The sequence below is a fragment of the Paroedura picta genome, chromosome 6 (assembly GCF_049243985.1).
Source record: "Paroedura picta isolate Pp20150507F chromosome 6, Ppicta_v3.0, whole genome shotgun sequence".
Lineage (NCBI taxonomy): Eukaryota > Metazoa > Chordata > Lepidosauria > Squamata > Gekkonidae > Paroedura > Paroedura picta.
Window position 1 is genome coordinate 64,991,817 of NC_135374.1, and position 16,408 is coordinate 65,008,224.

Consider the following 16,408-nt stretch of genomic DNA (forward strand, 5'->3'; position numbering starts at 1 on the left):
GTGCTATTAAGTTCATCAACTTCCAATCTTTCATCACCTTCCCTGTCACACTCAAAATGCAATTAGCAGCCGCTAAAATTATGTTCCACCCTAGCTGTTTCCTGTTCTGAAATCCAGCAGTTTTCAAGACATTTACAACTCTGGTTCTACCCCATTTTTACTATTTTAGGTTCCTGGAAAACTTCCAAGGTTCTCCCTGGCCTTTGTCCTTACTATGAACAGACCCACCACCTTCCCTCCAGTTTGTCAAATACAACAATCACACCAAGCATATGGTTTTAGGGGATAGTGTGCCAAAACTTATACCATTACAATTTTCCTATTTAAACAGAACACTAAGCACCCATTTCTCTGTATACGTTCACTGAGATTCTTCACACACAACCTATTATATTAGGGCCTGTTTACATCTTTCGTCTGTGTGCATGTAGGCCACTGTCTTTCTCAAAGACGCTGGACATCTTCATTGGTTCATAAGAAAACTTCCAGTAACTCTGGACTGGTTCATTTAGAATCATAGAGTTGGAAGGGGCCATACAGGCCATCTAGTCCAACCCCCTGCTCAACGCAGGATCAGCCCAAAGCATCCTAAAGCATCCAAGAAAAGTGTGTCTCCAACCTTTGCTTGAAGACTTCCAGTGAGGGGGAGCTCACCACCTCCTTAGGCATCCTATTCCACTGCTGAACTACTCTGACTGTGAAATTTTTTTTCCTGATATCTAGCCTATATCGTTGTACTTGTAGTTTAAACCCATTACTGCGTGTCCTTTCCTCTGCAGCCAATGGGAACAGCATCTTGCCCTCCTCCAAGTGACAACCTTTCAAATACTTAAAGAGGGCTATCATGTCCCATCTCAACCTCCTTTTCTCCAGGCTGAACATTCCCAAGTCCCTCAACCTATCTTCATAGGGCTTGGTCCCTTGGCCCCAGATCATCCTCGTCGCTCTACTCTGTACCCTTTCAATTTTATCTACATCCTTCTTGAAGTGAGGACATCCTTCTTCTCATGGCATTGCAGGTATTCACGAAGATCTAGGGGTCTTAGTAGACCATATACTGAACATGAGTGTAACTCAATGGCTAAAAAGGCAAATGGAATTTTGGGCTGTATCTAAAGAAGTACAGTGTCCAGATCATGCTTTTCTTTGCTCTGGTTAGACCTCACTTAGAGTACTGTGTTCAGTTTTGGGCACTACAATTGAAGAAGGATGTAGATAAACTGGAGCAAGTCCAGATGAGGGCAATGAAAATGATGAGGGGTTTGGAGACAAAAACATATGAGGAAAGGTTGAGGGAGTTTGGTATGTTTAGCCTGGAGAGAAGATGACTAAGAGGTGATAAGATAGCCTCCTTCAAGTACTTGAAGGGCTGTCACATAGGGGATGGAACAGAGTAGTTTTCTGTTGCCCCAGGTGGTGGGACCAGAACCAGTGAGATGAAATTAATTCACAAGAATTTTTGGCTTAACATCCAGAAGTTCCTGACAGAGCAGTTCCTCAGTGGGATAGGCTTCCTTGGGAGGTAGTGGGTTCTCCTCTTTTGGAAGTTTTTAAGCAGAGGCTAGATCGTCATCGGACAGAAATGCTGATTCTTTGAACTTAGGCATATTGTAATTGGGCAGGCAGAAGGGATTGTGTCTGAGCTTGGCTCTTGTGGCCCTCTTGCCCAGGGAAATGCTGATCGCCACTTTGGGGTTAAAAGGAGAATTTCCAGCAGACCAGACTGACCAGGGATTCTAGTTTTTTGGGGAGTGGGTCATCATATGGACTGTGGGGTCACTGTGGGCGGGCAGATAGTTGTGAATTTCCTGCATTCTGCAGGGGGTTGGACTAGATGACCCTGGAGGTACCTTCCAATTCCATGATTCTATGTCAATCCAGTGGTGATGCTAAGGAAACGGCATATATATGCTCCCTTAGCTAGACAATCTCCTGATCATATCAGTGTCCAATCAACAGTCCATGGTACACACACAGATGACTACAGGACTTGGGCTTCATAATAAATACAGAGAAGAGTTGTTCCTTCACAACGATTGGGAGACATAATAGACCTGAACCAGAAACAACACTACTTCAGAAAAAAATCAAGAAGACAGAGGTAGCAACAGCTACAGTAATCACAGCCAGAACCATCCAGTTTCATGGAACTACTGATTGCCAGTTCAAAGGCACTACACATGTGTACCTGTTTCAACAATTTCTACAGCCCTTCCAATTAGATTACCACAAGCTAAAACATGTTGCTAAAAGTCCCGATACAAGTCAAGCAGAGCTTATCCTGTTGGATGGAGACAGGCAACCTGAGTCAGAAAGTTTTTCTTCACTGAAGGAGAGATGCAGATCTTCACAGACTGAGCAGCTGAGGGGGTAGACCTAAACAATCCCCCTACCCCCAAGGTCAGTGGTTTGATTAGGAAGCTCTACTCTCAATAAACTTATTAGAATTAAGAACAGTTTTCCTAGCCCTTCTGCATCACAAGGATTAAATACATCAATCCCATGACCTCCTTAACCTCAGAAGAGAAGAACCATTTTCAGTGAGGTAACTTGCTTATATTTTAATACTTATTGGTTATTAGCGATGAATGTTGTTTGTTCATGGTAATTTTTGTTCCATGGAAAAATACACTTGAGCAGGCTATATGCCAATAAAGGTCTTCTGATTCTGACTTGATCCAGCTGGTATAAATTTAGAATTAATTTTTTTGTAAGATCTAATCAGTAAGAATATTAGTATTGCAAAGGAAAGGATGTTCTCATGATTCAGAGCCAGCTAAAGAAAAAACTATCAGCAGCTCCCTCTTTACTTATAGTTTGTGAGAGAGTATTCTGGAAAGCTGGTTCTGTGGTCAGTTCCATACTGATGCCATTCTCCATTATTCAGTCACTGATGTTCTGGATCTAGCTACATCCAGAATTACAACAAAAGACCCATAATCTGCACCAATGAAAACATTACTCTCCCAAAAGGCAAAAACTACAAGTACAAAGATATAGGCTAGATATCAGGAAAAAAATGTTCACAGTCAGAGTAGTTCAGCAGTGGAATAGGCTGCCTAAGGAGGTGGTGAGCTCCCCCTCACTGGCAGTCTTCAAGCAAAGGTTGGAGACACACTTTTCTTGGATGCTTTGGGCTGATCCCGCGTTGAGCAGGGGGTGGACTAGATGGCCTGTATGGCCCCTTCCAACTCTATGATTCTATGACAAACCAAAGGGTAGTGCACAGAATTGAAAATGTCTGTCCTCTATGCAGAATCTCAGATATCTGCAATAGTTTGGGAATATCAGCACTGTCTGATCCAGTGATGTCAAGAATTCTCCTGGCTGTAGAGCCTCCATGATGAACCTTTGGGTCTCCATCCTGAAGTGGAAGAGTCTGATTAACTTATTTATAAACTTCAGATTAAAAATTGCTTTCCCAAGTTCTATTTCTCGTAGGCATGAATATGGAATATATGCCTTGTAAGTAGGACAGTAGAATGAGAAAAGGAGCATAGAGAAGAAAAATTAGTAAGAGATAGATAGGAAGCCCAATATCTAGCTGCTCTTCCTGTAAGAGGCAGGAAGAAGCCTGAGAGATGGGTGATGCGTGCCGCAGGAGAGAAGTGGAAGAAGCTTTATTCCTGCCTCCCTGGGTACATGGTAGGAAACATCTACCAAGATGTCCTCTGCCTTAGATGAAGAAAATTATGTTCCCCATGTACCTCATTGCACATAAAGAAAAACAGCTGAACAATATGAAGTTCATATAATATGTAAGTAATAAATCACAGGTATCTGCGGGGATTTTTGCAACATCCTAGAATTTGCAATAGAAATAACAGTGTAAGGAATCTTGGAGACAAGTATGGAGAGCTCTGTATTTCCACATGTTAATGTATCACTCTGTCAGCTCAGCAAGAGACTCTATTCATGTGTTACATAGACCGTTTATGCACTGGAGGCTTCATGTTGTGTTGTAGGCTGGAGTTTTAGTTGTGGCAGGTTGCCCCACATCTTCCTGCAACCACACGGGGGAGCATTTTGCCTGGTGCACCTCCTCCTCCTCCTATTTTGCTCCTGCACGGGAGCTGGGACAGTGAAGTTCCCAGTGCATAAATGGTCATAGTAAAGCAATGAAGACTTCAGTTGAGCTGTGGTGGAAAGTGCCATGAAACTGCAGACAACTTATGGCTACTTCATAGGAATTTCTAGGCAAGAGACATTCAAACGTGGTTTGCTATTTCCTGCCTCTGTGTAGTTACCCTGGTATTCCTTGGTAGTCTCCTATCCCAGTGCTACTCAGATCCAAGGTGACCTTAGCAGCTGAAAGCCGATGAGATCAGACTAGACTGAGTTATCCAGGTCTCCATAGGGTTTTCAAAGCAAGAGGCACTCAGACGTGGTTTGCCATTGGCTGATTGTGCATAGTGACCCTCAGCTTCCTTTGTGTTCTCTCATCAAAATACTTATCAGGCCTGACCCTGCTTAGCTTCCAAGATCTGATGAGATTGGGGTAGCTTTGGTCATCCAAGACACAGCTTTTTAATAAAAATAATAGTACATTTTGGAGATTACATGCAAAAATCCATCTTTGATATCTTTTTATCTCTTCATTGTTAGGTAATTAAACCTCCTTTCCCGATTATTAAAATTATTAATTTCTACAGATAAGAATGAATTCTGAAAACAATTTTAATTCTCCTTCCCCACAGCTCGTATGCGTATGTACATTTCTTTTGGTTTAATCTCGTTCATAAAACTGAAATGTCCTCTTACAATGCCATCAATGCATTTGAGCAACAAGGTCATATACAGCGAGCTTCCCAATTGTTCTTTTCCAGAAATTTTCTCCACCATGAAGCTTTCCAAAGTTAGAGCTCTGTGGGCAAGAATGCTGTGATCAAGGTAAGCAAAGGATTGTTTTAACAACATGGTTCTAATTTTTTTTCAATTTGGTGGTGTTTTTTATTTCATCTTTAATAAAAAGTTATGTAGCTTTTATAAATATGTTGCCTCCCTTGAGCCCAAATGAATTTCCTGACCCCTCCCCCTGATCCTTTGTCCCAGAAGTCTAAATGTTAGGTACAGATTAGATGCATTTACTTCCAACTTCGTCTCATTCAAACTGAGGAAGATATGCAGGGTTCCATGGATAGTAAATGGAGAAATATGAATAATGAAAGGGCTTTTAAAAAATCTACGCATACTTTAATAAAATAAAGTATAAAAATTAACACTTTATGAAGAAATGAAATGGCCTATTTACACTGCCCTGTGTAAAATGTGAATTACACCAAAATTTATTTTGGGTAGAAAGATTTCTTGGGTGACTTCTCCAGACAGTGATTACAGCCAGCTGTTATGTTTCCAAAATTATCAGAGGTTATACTCTGCATTGCAGGGATTCTGCCTTTCTCTTTCTTAAAAAGCACTTAAAGTGTGGGTGAACCCGCAAACTAAATAATAGATGAGAGCAATAATGTAGACCAAGGTGATGGTCAAAGATAAAACAAGTTTTCTTTAAAATTTAAACCAAAAGTGCAGACCAGAATAGTGCATGATCCATAAAGCATTACGAATACATTAATAAAACAGAGAGAAAATGTGGGGAAATATAATTTATCAGCCAAGAAAGGCAAACAGTTGTCAGTTATTCTCTGAATCTATTTTTAGATATTCTGAATATACCATCTCACTATTTCCTTCAACATTCTGCAGAACTGAAAGTGCTGATCTTTTTACGCATAGGTAACCTGAAGTCAGGGAATCAAGACTCTTGACAATCCAATCTTTATTAGGTTTTTGATTGTCCACAATTAAGCCTAATGAGTCATAGCAGACAAACAACTTTCTAGTCTTTACACATGGAAACATGGTAATAAGTCCTTCAGAGATAAACGAGCCTGAAAACCTTCATGAATGTGCCAGCAATAGTACTCAGTGAAGTTAGCACATACCTGGAGATGCCTATGCATATTCATTCTTTCCTAAATTGGAGTCCAAGTAGCACCTTAAAGTCTAACAAAAGTTGTGGATGGGCATGAACTTTTCTGAGTCACTGCTTACTTCTTCAGATCCCAGATGGTTTGTAGGCAGAACCGGAAAGAAAAACTGGACTTACCTTGATGGGAATTCTGAGAGACAGAACTGCCTGCACCCAGATGGCATGGCAAGCTGTTGCTTGATTCAAGACTTCCCAAACCAGGAAACCTTCAGCTGTGCTATTCAAATGATGGAAAGAGGAGGCAAATGGGGATGTCTGAGCAATACAGGAAATTGAACATTTTTCTTACTAACCATGAAGCGTCCTTCTTGGTGGTCCAGGGATGGGATATTCTCAGTGCCTGAGATGAAGCTCCTCCCTGAGGCAGGCAGAACCACCTGCTTTCGTGATTCCTGGGTGGGGGCTTCCCCCATGGTGCTAGTCTGGTTCAGGAGCAGTGCCAATAGGAGAAAATACTCCCCCTCTTATAAAACTGACAGACAGAACCCAAAACAAATGGGGAAAAGGGGGGCACCCTTCCTGAGAAGAAAAAAGGAGGTTGAAGTAGTGCAAGGAGCCATAAACTTTACAGAAAGCCACCTCAGAACATGTAGTCATAGATTCACAGACAACCCTTCAGGTGTTAGACTGCCCCACTCCAGAATGCCAAGGAAGATTCATGATAAATGAGAAAAATCTTCCATTCTCCAGTGGCCCAGGGTGGGGCAGTCTCCATGCCTGGAACATAAAAAAGCAGTGTGTCCCTGGGCGGTGAGCCACCTCAGCCGAAGCCAATTAGTCAATCCTGTATTATCTATTGAAGGCTCCAAGTAGCAGCCTTACAGATGATCTTCAAAGACAGAAATAACCTGTATGCAGCAGAAGTGGCCACCCCTCTAAGGTAATGAGCTGTCACTGCTGCAGGGGGCTCCAGACCCAATGGTTTGTATGCAAGGATAATGCAGTCTCTAATCTGCCTGCCATCAAAATCTTGTTCTCTAAGGAAGCCTTCCTAAAACAAATAAAACAAAGAATCAGATTTACAAAAAGACTTAGTCCAATCAACATAAAAACTCAAAGCCCTCTTTACAACCAGGCAGTGCCACGCCTTTTCTTGCAGATGTTTGGGAATGGGACAAAAAGAATAGAATCAATTGATCTATAAAAGGCAGAGTTTACCTTAGGGACAAAGGCCACATCTCAACTCAGCATAACTCTATCATTATGGAAAACACAGCATTTCTTGTCAACTGACAAAGCTCTGAGCTTGGACACCATTCTAGTAGAAGTAATGCCCATTAGAAAGTTTGTCTTGAGTGTCACTTCCTTAATGGTTTGAAAAGTGCTCTCACCAGAGCCCTGAGAACAGTATTCGGGCTCTACATAAAGAATCAATATACCTGAGGAAGATTGATTAGGGCAGTACCTCTAATATACCTTTTAATGATTTTTACTTCTTAGGGATACTAAGAAAAGATAGTGGCAATCTGTCTTCTCGAGATAGTAGTGTGGAGGTCTTGTAAAAAAGCAAGGGCTTTCTACTGTAGCTGAAAGTGGTCCAGAATCAGTGGTGCTGAAGCAAGAACTTCTGAAATGGCCATGCATGAAAACAGACCCACTGCACTACATCTTGACAGGATATCAACATGCCCAAATGCCAAATCTCCAGGGTGCTTGACTCAACACCAGTTGTATTGCCATTCTGATCTCTTGTCTCTCTCCAAAGACAAGAACATCCTGTCCAGAACCATGTCTATTACAACAGTGGTCCGCAACCTTTATTAGGCTGCGGACCGGTGGGGGGGGAGGGTGATCCGGCTGCCACACATTTTTGTCCCATTCCCAAACATCTGCAAGAAAAGGCGTGGCACTGCCTGGTTGTAAAGAGGGCTTTGAGTTTTTATGTTGATTGGTTCACGCATGCGCATTTGCAGGCACAAACACACATGTGGGGACCTGCCATGCATGCGCGCATGTGCGAAAGTGCCACGCATGCGCATTTGCATCCATGCATGGCGTAAACATGCACGCCCAGACCTGCCGCGCATGCGCGTTTGCGCTGGTGGCAGCGCTTCCAGCTCCTCGCCCTCCCGCAAAAAGAAGCTTCCCGGGCCGCAAGCTTGCGGCCTGGGAAGTTTCTCACTGCGGGGGGGGGGGCAGGGAGAGGGAGCCGCGGCCCGGTGCTGCAGCCCAGTGGTTGGGGACCACCGTATTACAACACCTAGATGTGAAACCCTGTGGGAAGGGGTTAAGTTGCTCTTTTCTTGATTGACGAAAAAGTATGACAAACATCTTTAACTCCTTGTTGGAAAGACAGGGACCTGATTCAAATATCATTGAGATAAGGAAATATTGACACTTCTCGAGTTCTCACATGGGCAATCAGAGTAACCAAGACTTTGGTAAATAGCCTTGGTGCTGACTTGAAGCAAAATGGAAGATCCTTGTATTAAAAATGAAGGTTGCTCTACGCAAATTTCAGAAACTTTCTGTGGGACTGCCAAATAGGAATATGCAAATAGGCCTCAGAGAGATCTGCTGAAGCCAGAAAATCTTTCTTCTGGATTGCAGAAAATATGGATTTTAGGGTTTCCATCCTGAAATTCTTGTTTAATTTCCTATTTAGACAATTCAAATCCAAAATCACTCTCACATCATGATTCTTCTTTGGAACTAGAAAAAGACCAAATAAATCCCTGAGGTCTTCTGCTCTTTTGGTACTGGCTCTTTTGCTGTGATCAACAAGTGCTGAATGGCTTTGATGAGATGTTTTTGTAAACAGCTGTGTTTTGGCACTTGTAGGAATCCGTTGGTCAGGAGAGAATTCCAGAGAGCACTCCATGGATAGAGTCTATCACCTACCAGTCTTCCACAGTGTGTTCCACTGAACTGCAAACCTTTAAAGATGATCCCCTATCTTTTGGCTGCTTTTTAGGTCAGCCTTTCTCAACTTTTTTACCATTGAGAAACCCCTGAAACATTCTTCAGGTCTTGAGAAACTTCAGAAGTGGTGCAATCATGTAGAATACAGTATGAAAGCATAGCTGGGTACACACCTACCTTGGGCCCATCCCCTTCCCACCCACTCCAGGCTCATAATTGGCGATTTGGAGGGTGGGTCATATCACCTGACAAATGTTTTACAAATTTAAAATACATATAGAAATGAATTAATTCTCACCCATTCAGGAAACCCTTCCAGGTCTATCAAGAAACCCCAGAGTTTTATGAAACCCTGCTTAACAAAGCCTGCTCTGTATAGTCATGCTGAAGATGCTTTCTTGTGATCCTGCTCTGTATAGTCATGCTGAAGATGCTTTCTTGTGATCCTTGGAACTTTGCCCTGAATTTTTGTTGACAGCTGAGATATTTCCAGAACAGCAAACCCTTCTTGTATTCTTGACAAGTACCACCAAATACTTGTCCATATCTTCTCCAAACAAATTATCATAATCATCATAATCATAATGCTATATAAATCACCAGGCGTAATAGCCAATGACTAACCTCTAAAAACAGGAGTCGAATAGCCCTAAATTGGGGATATTCCACCAATAGGAAAAAGGCCATCCGAGGGATCTGTCCAACAACCGTGGATGACATAAGACCACCTTTTCCCGATTGGTGTAATATCCTCCTCTCAGGGCTCAGGCTGGGGTGGCCCTTAGCCACAAGCATGGGAAGCTACAGGCCACTTTCCAATTTTCTTTTCACCCTTTTCCTCTCACCTCCCCACCTGCCCCTCATTAGTGCTTGGGAGCTTTGGAGGGCATGATTTAGTTTGTTGATCCTTCTATAAAGAGCAATAGAAAAGTCATAAAATGGAGTGTGCCATCCATCATACTGCACCTGGCTCTGCGGGCACTCCCTAAGTGCGATGGATACACCTCAGACATTAGCCCCTGCTTAATGTGATAATGGGCCTGCCCATTAGCTCACACATCCTTTATTTATCAAATGGCAGTTGATTGGCCATACTGGCTGCAGGAAAGGGAGGTGGCAGGGGAAAGCTGGCAAACTTGGCTAGTCCTGGAAAGTAGAGGCCAGAGGGGCACCATGAGGAAAGCAATGGACTCTTGTCAGCCCTTACTAACGAGGGTTTTCTATAGCCTGTTGTGTTTTTATGCACAATGGCCTTTATTGCTAGTGCTTTTATAAGGCACACTAGCTACTTTGGATTGAGAAGATGGGTCAATCTTCCAACTCTGGAGCGAGGTATTCCTTCTAGCCATAACATTCAATGCCATGACTCTAGCTGAAAGCTGAATAAGCATCGAGAGATCCATCTGCAGAAAATTACACTACCAGATAAAGATTCTTTAACTCATCCTTTAGTTCTTTCGGGATGCCACTTTCAGATACAGACAAATCTGAAGCCCAGTAATAAACAGCCCTTGCAAATACTGAACTAGTGCTAGGAGAACTGAGAAATGGTGAAGAGACTTCCAAATTCTTACACAGAGCTTGTTCAGTTCTTTTCTCACAAGGATTCCTTGGTAAACCCTCTGCCTCCATTGGAAGAACCAAGTTGAAGCACAGGGTAGCTACTGGGTCATCCACTAAGGGCAATTAGAAATTCTCTACCACTTCTGGTACCAGTAAATAAAACCTGGCAATAATTGGATGGTTAAATTTGGATCTGGTGGGGCATTCCCATTTGGCTTGCACTACTTTATCAAAAACTGCTACAAAAGGACCTCTCTTTTGGGAAAGTTCTATCAGACCTTGGAGGCTCATTGGGGACTGGTGCTTCTACCTCCTTACAAGCAAAAGGGATTTCTAAAATACGCAATACTTTAGGGAGGATTTCATAAAATATATTTTGAGGGAAAAGGTAGATCTTCATTGTAGTGACCAGAGGTTCACTAAGAGATATGTGGACACTAACAGGCAGTCTTGCTGTGATCTGCCTGTGAGAAGCAAGGAGGGCCTCAAGTGGTCATGCAGAAGGCCTGCAAACACCCGAATCCTCAGGAGCAGAAAGGAGAACAGTCTGAGCAGGAAGGTTGGAGATCCCTACAGGCATGGAGACTGTCTTCTTCCCTTCCAAGAAGGCTGGGCTGCAGAAAGGGTTCCTTGCCACCACTGCAGCTCCCAGAATGCTCAGCTACAGCTAGGGAAAAAAACAGTGCGGCAAAAGGGAGGGGGAAGAACCTGTTCCCTTTCAAAGTGCTTGCACAGTAATAAAAATCCCAAAGAAATTTCACAGGAATCTCAGCTCTCAGAAGGAGCACTGGTGAAGACATTGCTTGCCTAAGGCAGAGCCATAGACTAGGACTTTGTGGGAAGCCCCTCCTGCTACTGCAACTGCAAGAGTTAGTGACCCTGCCTGCCTGGAGGAGGAACTTCATCCCAGGCTTTGAGACTGCCCCAGCCCAGACGACTGGAGAAGTACATTTATTCTAACTACAGATGGATAGCTTTCTGAACACGACCACTATTTCCTAACCTACTCAGATCTTTACCATTTTTTAAAGGCAGGGAGCCAGAACATCTGCTGCAGCTTCCTTTGGATAAGACAGCTAGAAAAAACAAAAGGTCCTTTTACTTATCTCCTACTTTGAGCAAGTAGTACAGAGGTGATAGCAGTGCTAGTTTCCAAGTAACTTCTGTCCAGTATCCTGAATTCTGAACAACTGTGAATCTAGTATGGCCTAGCACTACACCTTGTTATTTTCACATAATACTTCTGGGCAAAATTGGGGCCAAACTGAGCAAAACTCATCATTTTTAAACATTAAAGTACTACAACTACGTAATATTATTATTAAATATTGTTGTTTATATTCTGCAAAGGTTTAGAATAATTCTTAACATAATATTGTCATCCATAGCCACAGCAATACTTAAAAGGGCCAGCAGATTTGTCATTTTTTATACAAACTCTTGGCTCTGTTGTAGAAGGGAGTGGTGACTGACTCATAATTTGTTAATGTTTGGATTGGCACAGATAAGATTCTGAGATCATCTGCACAGCACAGAAAACAGTTCCAAGCAGAACACCACTTTGCTTCAGGTTGCCTGCTAGTGAAATGCCATCACAGAAATGTTCTATGTGAAAAGACAATACTATTATTAACAATTTAAGTCAGAAAGACTCCCACACTTTGGTTGTTTCACAGAAATATTCAGTGTGGTTTTATAAAGAAAACAGGGCTCTAGTAAAATTGGAATTGTTCAGGAGGATGCTTTAATAAAGGATTAAAGGCTGCAGTGTATGCATGCATTTATTCTATGAACTGCTTTTTACTGCATTGTTTTCTAATTTCTGTAATCTACTATATGCATTTATGTCATGTCTTATACTATTGCATTTCTAAATTCTGTAAGCTACCTTCAGTCTTGGGAACAAAGGCAAGGTATAAATAAATACAAAATAATGATAATTAGTTATAGAATATACATGTGGCAGTCCACAAAACTCATGTTGGGAATCCCATCCTTCTCCCCTCCCCATTTGCTGATACCAGGCTCAGCATGGCTCCAGGACACTACCACCAACCCACCTCTAGGATACTGCCAGTAGCATGGCTGGGCCCAGTATAGCTCTTGGCCACTGCTGCCACCACAGCAGACCTAGAGTGGCTCTTGACCTCTATCTGCCACAGCTCCTAGTATGGCTCCCAGCCTTCACTTGCCCTGCCCAGCACAGCTCCTGGCCTCCGCCATAGGTGTGTTATGTGCACATTTGGAGGGGGGTGGGTTAAATCTTCCAATGCAATTTTTAAAGGATTTCAGATTTTTCTGCAAACCTGAAGGGTCCCCCAAGATTGCAGAACTATCTGTTTTGGTTCCATCAATGGACTGAAGTATCCACAAATAGACCCATACTTGATTAGCAGATATAAAATCATGAAGTTTAGAAATGAAATATTTAGCAGCATGTAAAAACCACTCAGAAGTTGAAATCAATAAAACACAGTTTGGTCTTTAAAATGGACTTTAGTGGTTTTAATGTTTTTCAGTCCTAAACTCATAAGCACAAGTTCCAAATGTTTACTGCCAGGAAAGAAGTACTGATAGTCTGAACCAGAAGATGATCCTGGAGTATACAGTTGAATCCAAAACTGTAAAATGGATTTAACTTTCAAGCTTTCATGTTTTATAAATAATGCAATATACTGTGATGTTAAAATATAGGGCAGGTAAATGTACACATAATCGACTGCAAAGATTTACATTATGTCATTGTTCATTTCATAGTCATAAAAAGGATTAACAAGCTTCTTTTGTATAGTTTTCATTTCAGGAAGTACAGAAAACTTTCACTTGCAAGTTTGGTGCTTAGTTTTAAGGGCTATATATTATATCTAGTATATCGCTATACCCCCCAACCACTGAAAAACAAATTTTAAACATGTGCCTTGCATACTGAAGGACTTTCTGGGGATCTGGGGGTAAAATCTTTACTCTTGCTTTTGTAAATGATCATTCTGGTTTCATATTTTAGGTCAATCAGACATTGTCAAATGATATGGGGAAAGCAAGTAACTGAAAATCTTTGCCAGAACAATTGTCTGGCATTTGAGTCCTCTTGTGGCGCAAGAGTGGAAAGGCAGCAGAAATGCTGTCTGATGCTGTCTGCCCATGAGGCTGGGAGTTCAATCCCAGCAGCCGGCTCAAGGTTGACTCAGCCTTCCATCCTTCCGAGGTCGGTAAAATGAGTACCCAGCTTGCTGGGGGGTAAATGGTAATGACTGGGGAAGGCACTGGCAAACCACTCCATATTGAGTCTGCCATGAAAACGCTAGAGGGCGTCACCCCAAGGGTCAGACATGACCCAGTGCTTGCACAGGGGATACCTTTACCTTTACCTCTAACCTAGGGGTCCCTGCTGCCAAGAGCTGCCATTGCACTTGTCAACATTTTCCTGGAACCCACCAATTGTTTTTAGAAAGTGAGCAGAGCCAGGAAGGGCTGCTGCCCTGCAGGGCTTCTGATTGGCCACTGGAAGTCTGATTAGCTGGACAATTTTACCCTCCTTCACACGCCTCTTCCCATTTTATATTAAAACATTACTTCTCTTCCACATTACTTCTCTTACTGCCCTGCCAAAGCCTAATTCAAATCCATTCTACCTTGGTTCCCCAGAATTCTGCTCTCTAGCAGAACTAGCTCAAGACAATTACCTATCTGCAGCTCACATATCTTCCTCCACCAGGGCTGATTCTGCACTTACTTTGTTTTTTCCGGTATGGATACGGCTGAATCCAGATTGATTTGAACTCGGGTCTTTGTCTCCCCACCCCCATTGAAACAGAAGAGTGTTCTGCACGTGGTTAGGGGAGTTTAGAAGGGGAAGGGGGGAGCCAAGCACAGCCGGAGACTCTTTCTTTGTTTTCTTGAAGGGGGGGGGAGAGACAAAAAACCAAGAGGCAAATCTCTACCGACAGAGGTTAGGGCTTCTGCTGAGAGAAATTAGGGGCTTCCCCTTTAAGGCAAGCTTGTCACCTGGGCAGCCTTGGCCAATCAGGGCTTCTCTACCATGGAGTCAGCGACAAATTCGAAGCAGACAGAGCTTCGCATGTTTTCTCATGTTTTCGCAACCCGATTATTCAAATATTGAGGGTTATATCTACCCTAGGATATTGCAGGATAAATGCACGATCACTCTGAATCAATCATGCTTGTTGCAGAGGGAAAATTTAAATTGGACAAAATCAAAATGGAAATCGCATTCAGTGGAGATGGCAGGAACTGAATCGACCTGGGATTGGAATAAAAGCTCCATGCAGACTACACCTTGGTGGATATGCACAAGATCATTAAAAATAATCAGCACACCTAGTTTTACCAGTCAAAAGCTGCTTCCACATGGAGGTTTTTCTTTGCTTCAGCCACCAAAATGCAATGTCACCCCTCCAGGGGGGCATCTATAAGAAGACTCAAGACACCTTTATTGGCATAACACATCTATAAGACATTATGGTCTAATAAAGCACCAGTAATCCTTTCTACATCTTTAGTACACTATTTCCAAAACCTAACTTTCTTCAAGGTGTTTGGAGAAGAGCATCAAGCATGTTACCAGGTGATATGAATGGGAATCCAAGTATTAACCAAGGTCCCATTCACATTGCCATAATTTTCCTTCCCTCAGTCTCTCACAGCTGCCCTTTCCCCCACTGTACCACCAGCAGGACTCTTCTTAAAAAATAAATTGGTAATCATTAGATTGCTATAATATTATAAGAACATATGGGAACAATATGGGAAAACCAAGCCAGCTTAGTGTAGTGGTTAGGAGTGCAGACTTCTCATCTGGCAAGTCGGGTTTGATTCCGCTCTCCCCCACATGCAGCCAGCTGGGTGGCCTTGGGCTGGCCACAGCATTGATCAAGTTATTCTCACTGAGCAGTAATATCAGGGCTCGCACAGGGTGTTTGCTGTGGGAAGAGGAAAGGGAAGGCGAATGTAAGCCTCCTTCTGGTAAAGAAAAGCAGAATATAAGAAACAACTCTTCTTCTAACTTCTATGAGGACACTGTTTTCTCTTCTTTTTTAAAAAAATAGTGAGTCTCTAGCTCCCCCCTACATCTTTTTCCCATAAAAAGTGCTTTGAAAATTAGGAATTCAGAGTAGCTAATACCTTGTTCCAATAGATCATTATAATGCTCTACCAATCACCAAATATAAAAATCGAAAGAAGAGAATACTGCAAGATAATAGAATTGAGCAGAATAATTATCTGAGATAAACACACGTCATGTCTGTCTATGCATCTTTTGGTTTCCAAGAAATCACAGTATCTAAAAATAAGTCCCTTCAGCAGTTATTAGAAACATTTTAGGGAATTAATTTTAAAAGTAGATTAGAAAAGAACATATTTGAGACTTTAAATTTATTTTGAAAATAATACATTGATACCCAAAAAGAGACTAAATTTCACCATCATTTTAGGGTGGAAAGTATAGACTGTTGTTTCTCCCCTGCTATAACTTCAGCTGGAGGCAACAGAAAAGGAACACCCAAAACAAGATGGATTGACTCCATAAAGAAAGTCACAGCCCTCCGTTTGCAAAATATGAGCAAGGATGTTAATGACAGCACATTCTGGAGGACATTAATTCTTACAGTCACAATAAGTCAGCAGTGACTTGACAGTACTTAACGCACAAATAACTTCAGCAAGAAGAAATGTGTACCTTCCTGAAATATACAGCTGTATATAAAATCAGCCCTGGATTAATCATAAGCATGTGGTTAAGCCAACAAGGGAAGGGGGCACCACCAAGCTTTTGCCCCTGGCTACCATGCCCTTAACTCTTTCACTGCTACACTTGACTTTAGTTGAATTTTTTTTGTAATTGTACTTATCTGCTCTGTTCAAATTTAACTGTCATTGTTAAAACAATGTTTTTTTATTTCATGTTTAGTCTTAATGACTTAGTCAAGCAATGGATGGGACAAGGAGCACCAATGCTGGACTGTGTTTAGGGCA

The 16,408-nt window shown here is 42.1% G+C and overlaps 2 long non-coding RNA genes across 8 annotated transcripts in view; one reads left to right on the top strand and one right to left on the bottom strand.

The window, feature by feature from the left end:
• LOC143840001 (uncharacterized) overlaps window positions 1–13,716 on the top strand; it is a 64,608-nt gene extending 50,892 nt beyond the window's left edge. Inside the window, exons 2-4 of one of the 3 annotated variants that reach the window (XR_013231967.1) lie at window positions 4,827–4,890; window positions 6,060–6,608; window positions 6,698–13,716. This is a non-coding gene — a long non-coding RNA (uncharacterized LOC143840001). The remainder of the gene's footprint in view (window positions 1–4,826; window positions 4,891–6,059; window positions 6,609–6,697) is intronic. The other 2 variants (XR_013231968.1, XR_013231969.1) reach the window with 2 other exon arrangements.
• LOC143840000 (uncharacterized) overlaps window positions 1–16,408 on the bottom strand; it is a 37,630-nt gene that overhangs the window by 16,992 nt on the left and 4,230 nt on the right. For 2 of the 5 annotated variants that reach the window (XR_013231962.1, XR_013231963.1), the window contains exon 1: window positions 6,283–6,409. The exons of 2 other annotated variants lie outside the window; for them this stretch is intronic. This is a non-coding gene — a long non-coding RNA (uncharacterized LOC143840000). Of the gene's footprint in view, window positions 1–6,106; window positions 6,225–6,282; window positions 6,410–16,408 lie in introns of those variants that run through there. One more of the 5 variants, XR_013231966.1, reaches the window with a different exon arrangement.